Below are 7,889 nucleotides of genomic sequence, written 5' to 3'. Positions count from 1 at the left end.
ACACACACACACACACACACACACACACACACACACACACACACACACACACACACACACACACACACACACACACACACACACACACACATTAATTTTTCTACAAAAATAATGATATGTAAATATTTTGCGCCAATTAAAAGTAAACACTACAAAATGAGTGTCAAGTTTTTTCTCTTCAAAAATAATGATATGAAGAAATATGCGCCAATTTATAAAAATAGATGTTTATTCTGTGGCTAGCATTTATAGTTTGATTTTTCATTAAGCTTGTATCAGACTAGAGATTGATATTGAGATAGAATTGAAATGTAATTAATTAGAAACAAAACCAATATTCTTTAACTTTGCTTTGAATGATCAAATTCCAATTAATATTTTACTATAGAAACTTGGTGCCGCTAAACCGAATAATTTGCCAGCTCTCTTTCTTTTTCTTTTGTGCATGCATCTAAATGTACATATGTGTGTATGTGTGTGTGTGTGTGTGCGTGCGTGCGTGCGTGCGTGCGTGCGTGCGTGCGTGCGTGCGTGCGTGCGTGCGTGCGTGCGTGCGTGCGTGCGTGCGTGCGTGCGTGCGTGCGTGCGTGTGTTGGTATATAACTTAGTTTATAAGGAAGCAATTTTTAATAACTTAGTCTTTTATGCGTGATAACGTTCAAATGTCTCTCTTTCTCTTTTTTTCTCTCAAGCGTGGGTGTATAATGTTATACACCCACGTATTATTTTAATATATAAATTAATTTGTAAGAAATGCTATTTACTTAATTTAATTTAAAAAATATATTTTACTAAATGCTGATTATATCTGTTTAAAAACTAATAATTTTATCAAACTAATTCTAGAATAAATAACAGAAATAAAGAGATTTTGATCACTACGATACAATTAGATAAATAATATTAATGTACGATACGGACCGGTGAAAGTTAAATATATGTAAGCCTAATACCAATCAATATCGGATCTTGGTATCCAATAATCTTCATGTAAATCCCCTAGCCCCAAATAAACTGCGTCCGCATTTTTATTGGTATTAAGGGGACTGCCTCTTAGGACGGAATTCATAGACCGATCTTAAGTTCAAGAATTGTCTTACGTCTAGCTCCGAGCCGACTTGAGACTTACTTAACCAATGAAATAACAGCATTGACGTCTCAAGATCGTGCTTAAGATAGGTCTTGAATAAGATTTGACTATGAATACTGGCCTTAAACTTGATCGGAGTCGATAATGTAGAGTTATTCATGCACATTATTAATTAGATTTCGTACATATTTCTTTTATAGATTTGGAAATGTTTTTCCAGAATTAAAGTATATATGTTAATATTCATTTGTGAATTGGACTTTATATCGAGAACGAAAAATTCGTCTTTATATTGCTCTACTTATTGACTTTTTACACATATATAACCTAAATTTTCATTTCGCAATTTCGTCTTAATTAAGTAATAAAATTTAATTTTTGAAACTCGACACTGTTTGTTCTCGTCGTCTACCAGTCTGGATACGAATTTCGTAAGTATAAACTGTAGATTTTTTATTTTAAGCAAACATTGTTACAATGTGACAACGAATTAATATTTTTTTCCGTTTTTTTGTAGAAACTTCATCTCACAGACTGGTAATGCATATATTTCAATTCGGGGGAAGCATTTCCAAATCTATAAAAGAAATAAAAAGATATTGCGAAACAAAAATTACTCTCTCTTTGTCAGTAAAACAGACGACTTCAGCATGCCTTTAAAAACACAATTAAATGAAACCGAGATAAATTTGTAAGTTAAACTGACAAGCAATTTAATCATCTTTGATGCTCAAAAGAACTATTCTAACCTCCCCCTCTCTCTCAAAAATTGAAAATTAAGTAATTTATTGCGAAAAATAATACCTTAACCAAAGTTTGAACTTGAATTTTTATACAATTCGTGCGAGCGTCCTAACCAATATAATTAGATTTATTAGATAAATTTAGATGATATTCTAAATATTTGATTATCGTTTGTTGCTCGTTCCTTTTCCTTGCAACATTAACAAAAAATATATTCTTATTCAAACAAAAGACTAATAATAAGATAAGTATAAAGTTTTATAATCTTTCATCAATTAATATCACATTGTTTTTATACACTTATGTTTAATTATAAATTTAATTTTTCTACACTTACGTTTAATTATAAATTTAATTTTGTAAGCTTACTTACAATACAAGAAATTAATTTTATACTGTAAATTTGAAAGCGTACGAGAAACTGTTATAGTGAGTTTGAAAATTATCCGTAATGATATATATTATAATTTCTTACACAAAGAATTGTTACGGGATGTAAAAAAACCTTATTACGCAATCATAAGTGAATTAATAATTTATTAGGAAGATCATGCACTTTTTCTCTTTATGTATTACATAATTAATATTTTAATAAAAAAGACCATATTAGACATCGTCGATTTTCGACCTCATTTGGATACACACAAAACCTGTTCCATACGATTCTTAGGGTGCGGTCCAATTATTGTTTTCAATACTCCCAATGCTTTTGCTCCCAACGCTACGGAAACAATGTCTACCTTTACCAACGCTACGAATACTATGCAAATGGACCGCTGTGAAGGGATAGCATTTATAAACATGGAACTAAATATTTGCATTAGCATGTGCTGTAAAAACTTTTTTGGAACCATCTGCTTATATTTATGAAGATGACGACGTAATCATTTTAGAATTAATTATAAACCAGATGGGTATTATAAAAGAAAACCCCCCACAAATTCTCAGAATAGAGGGTTATGTCGAGCATAATTCCATCGCTTCCCACACAGCACACATCTTTCAGAAAGCTTTCTGAAAGATATCAGAAAGATATCTTCTGTCAGATTGTTACTCAGCCACTCAATAAGTGGTCCTGCTATTGGAAAAAAGCATGGCGAAGGAAATAAATAATTAAAAAATTTTCAGCCCTTTTAAAAATCCCCCCGAACGCGTCTGAATCCCCTAAAAAAGAGGACAGTGTCCGGGGAAAAGAGGACAGATGGCAACCTGGAAACCTTTCTGAAAGATATGCTGTATGGGTTAGCAGTACAGAATTTAAGTCTCACTTTCGGTGTGTATTATTTATATATTTGTATTATATTAATAAAAATGTAAAGACTTTAAAATTTGAAATTTTTAATTGTTTATATTAACAATTAAATATTATATATTATTTAATATTAATATGATTAATTATCAGAATGCTACCTTCTACTTTTGAAATTATTTTGAATGAAATTGGGAATAAACTCATTCGTACTACAGATGGAAATAAAATGATATTTTCTGAGAAACAATTATTATTGCTTGTGGCGTTTTGCAACGCCTGTTTCATAGGCAAGTATTGTAATGTTACTGATTGTACATATTGTTACGTTTTGGTGAAATTTTGCGCTAGACGTCACAAATAAGGCCTGTTCTTTGTCGCTGCACTGTTGTACTAGTGCAATAAGTTAAAATGAGAAAAAATATATTGGTCTTATTGTAATTGTCTTATTGCACCAGTGCAGCAGTGCAGCGACAAAAAACAGGCCTATAGTCGCTTTGCGAGCACATTGCCATGGCAACTGCACCCGGGCAAATTCGCGCGCGCTCGCTGTCAGAGACTGCTACGTTATGCGCGGTTAAGGTTGCCATCCGTCCTTTTTTTTTCCGGACACTGTTCTCTTTTTTAGGGGATTCGGACGCGTCCGAGGGGATTTTTAAAAGGGTTGAAAATTTGTCCGGAAAAATTATGTGCGTCCGGCGTTTTAAATATTTTAATTATTTATTTTCTTCACCATGCTTTTTTTCCAATAGCAGGACCACTTACTGAGCGGCTGAGTAACAATTAAATATAATTGGATAATCGATTTTACTTTTTTACCAATCACATACGATTACTGCTATTGTCTTAATAGCTCAGTAACGTTTGTGTTACGCTAATAAAATCCCTATACCTATAAATCTATTTGTATCTTCTACAGTGTAATAAAAAAATGTTGGATAATATTAAAAATCTGAAAAATATTTAAATAAAAACGAGTGAAAAAATGTAATTATAATTTTATTAACAAATATTATTAACAAATATTTATTATTAAATGTTATTAAATATTATTAATGTTTATAAAATGTTTATTTTAAAATAATATTAATAACAGAAAATTATCATTAATTGCATAATTCTTTTATTTAAATGTAAAAACATGTTTAATTTTTATTAAAAAAATGTGTTATTTGATTATTTTTAATTATTTTAAAATAAGTATTTTTCTTATTTTGCTTTAAATTTTAATAAAACATTTTGAATAATTTATTTTTTTCCTTTAAATTGCTCCTTGCTTACTACATTCCTATTGCATAATTTTATAATATTTATTAGGTGTAATTTACTTATTCTCATATATATCCGGGGTTGCAACAGAAATGTCCGGGGTTTTAGACCTGTAAGTCCTAGTTTCAAAAGTTTTAATATGGCAACCCTACGCGCGGCTCCCTCCGGCAGCGCGGATGCGCCAGCAATTATTTCAAATCGCTAATGAACCGCGCGAGTTATTGCAAAACAAACACGACTAGGATAATCCTCAGACACCCGCGAGTTCGGTGACAATTTTTTATTCCCCTACGGCTATAGGTATTGGCAGGAGACCTTACTAATTAAAATAAACAATTAGCTGAAAAGGAGCGGAAGGCCGTCGACGCTAAAGCACTCAGCTCTTCGAAGGCCGTAATCGCAATATCCTAAAATAGGGATCCACCTCCTAGGTGCTTAAAACAATAAAAAATCGCGTTAAACAAATAGCGATCATGCGTTCGAACGCGTAACGATTTCATGCAGGCCCCGGCATACGCGCAAAACCCAGCATAGAAAACTATGATTAGGAATGCGTGCAATTAAAAGACGCAGGCGAGTAGTTGCGCGCCGCGTGAGTAAAAAATGTGAACACGCTTGCAAAAACTCAGTTAACGATTGTAAAACTAAGTACAATAGTTAACTATTTAACAAATTAGGTGACAGATGATTTATCATCTTGTCTTCCTAGCTCTTCACCCCGGAATACCGGCCTTCACTTTCCGGTATATAAAACCGAAATTTCACCTTCTTTTCTCGTGCTGTAAAGCTGTGAGCCTCGCTCGTGTAGTAATTCGAACTTAGAATACTTTCAATTATTTCGTTCTCGGATTCAGAATATTTTTAATTTTTGATGTTTGAACTTAGAATATTTTTGCGTTCCGTTCACGGACTTAAAATATTTTTATTTATTAAGAGAGATTCAAGGTGCCAACTCCCCGCTTATTTTATTAATCTAATTTCTTTCATATTATTAGAATCGAAATAGCGATCACTACGTGCGTGCAAATCCGGATACCCGAGAAAATACAGTTTTGTAAAGGTGCGAATTCTATTACCTTCTTTCATACTAATTAAAGTGTACTAGTGTTAATACATTCAAATCGAGTCGTTTTTTTTTCTCTTGCGTGTGACCTCAGTGCGTCTTGGTGATACCGATTAGCGGTGTTTCGTGCGTCAGCGACTCTTTTTCCGTGGACCGCGTGTGAGTGGAGGGTGAGCGCCGCTCCGCGTTCCTTAAGAAGCGCAGCACCTCTGGCCCCTCTGAAAGAACGCGCATTAGCGTTGTCTCGGAGTGCGCGGGACCTGATCTCACTCTATCTCTCTCTCTGTCCGCCTTTGTGATGTGGATTGGCTGTGTTTTGGGCATCTCTCTCTTTCCTTCGACAGTGTGCGAGGGGAGCGTGAGCGCCGCTCTGCGTTCCTCCGGAAGCGCGATAACTCCTACCCCTTCTGAGCAAACGCGCATTGGTGTTATCTCGGAGTGTGTAAGGCTTGGCAATCGCTCTCTCTCTCTCTCCCTTTCTCTCTCTCTCTCTCTCTCTCTCTCTCTCTCTCTCTCTCTCTCTCTCTCTCTCTCTCTCTCCCTCTTCTCTTCCCAGGCGCCTCGACCTTCGTGTACGGTGGCAGGTATACGTCTCCCGCTCTCCTCCAGTCCGCGCTCTTTTGGCGTTCCAGCATCCCCCGAATAAAGTGTTAAGCGCCGCGTAAAGCACCGGTCGACAGCGTCGTCCGTTGTTTAATCCGCGATTTCCTACTTTTACTGACACACCTTTATTTTAAATCATAAATTTATATTATTTTTAACGAACGGCATTCTTGCGTGACACCGCGAATGAATAAAAAAACGAAAAAAAGTACACATTATTGAAATAAAATACAACATTACGCGATCCTAACCCCGCCGGACGTAACAATATTAAAAATACTTCACTGTGAGTTATAACTTACATTAACACTTGTAAGATTGCTCGTGAATGACGGCCAATTTTGCCTCCATCCCTGATCGCGGCCGTGCCCCGCCCGAATGTCGGGGCGACCGTGTTTTCGTGGTGTCGCTAAGATACAAAAGTGGGCGCCAGGTACATTAAGCGTACCATTCTCTTTGCATATCGCGAGAAATTACTCTTAATTAATAAAGTTGCAGAAAAAGGGCAGGCCTCGTAGGCGACCAAGGCGTCGCGCGTCGCGTCGGCGGCTTTGACACCTAGCTACCCAGCCCTAAAAGTGATAGAAGGGGAGATTCAGTGCGGACGGATGGAATCAGGAAAGTGAGAGAAGTATCGTGAACACAATATTAATAAAACGAACAAGAGTAACAAGTATATTTCACGTTACAGATAATTACTGGCTCTTGACGCTCGATCGAGCGGCGACCATAATTCACGCGCGCGACGAGCAGGCGGTCGCTCAAAATCAGATCTCTCGAACACGGGATAATTATCAGAAGTGTTATTTCACTTACGCGGAGATTCTTCGGCTCGTTTATATTTTACTATGCGTCGTTGGTAAGCGCCGAATTCCTGATAAGATGACGGTCTCACCAAGGGCGATCGGGACGAACAATATCTCGAAGCCCGCGCAACACGCGACGGACTCGTGCTCTGTCGTACAATATAATATCCCGCGAATAATATGCGCGACAATTACTACTCGCTCGCTAGGGAGGCGATAAGAGACGAATACATTTATTTTGACGAAAACGCAATCGCGCAAGAGTTCGCGATACGAGTACGGTACAATTACAAGAATGACTCGGCTGCGGATCGGGACAAGTACACAACGCAAACACAACGAAAAAAACGGAAAGTATCGAATCCACGCGGGCGGGCGTGATCGCGCGAGGCGACGAAATTGCAGAAAATTCGCGAGCTCTATGTGACTACGTTAACGACGGAAAGACTAATAAATCCGTGATTTTTCGCGGCTCGCCTAATCGCAAAATTGGTGGCTTTACAATTCAGTGACGCTCGTTTCATAGAGGTGATTCCTCCTCTTCAGGCTTTTTCGGATCGGGATACTCCGGCTCCTGCGTCCTCTTACAATCTCCAGTAGCTCGGAATCGATAACGTATGCACCGACTTCCGCCAGAACCAGAGTGTTCAATCCTTGATCCTGCGGGGGTCGCTCGGCGACGCGCCTCACTTTGCCTATGATAAGCCGGACCCTTATTGGCTGCGATTTTCCGACTCGATATGCGCGCAACGCGTGACGTGCGTTGTCGCTACTTGCTGGTGAATCCTAGGCACGGTGATCGAATTTTCGCGCTTCCCTCTCGGCTGCATGCAGCTTCTCGCCTTTTAACTGAACGCATCCTCCGTCTCTGGGATGTGGTCCTCGCCTCTCCATGAGCAGACACTTCATGCGGTCTCCTATGTTCCTTTTTTTTGCGAGGGCAGGGGGAAATGTGTTTACACACACTCGGCTGGAATACCGTCCTGCCTGGTTGTGTGGGACTCCCTTGGCCCTTCGCTTCTAGGCTGGTGCCAGTTTACCCATCAGGTTTGACTTCCCTTCTCC

This window comes from Monomorium pharaonis, chromosome 6 (assembly GCF_013373865.1).
Source record: "Monomorium pharaonis isolate MP-MQ-018 chromosome 6, ASM1337386v2, whole genome shotgun sequence".
NCBI classification, from domain to species: Eukaryota; Metazoa; Arthropoda; class Insecta; order Hymenoptera; family Formicidae; genus Monomorium; species Monomorium pharaonis.
Note: the sequence above shows the minus strand (reverse complement) of the source record.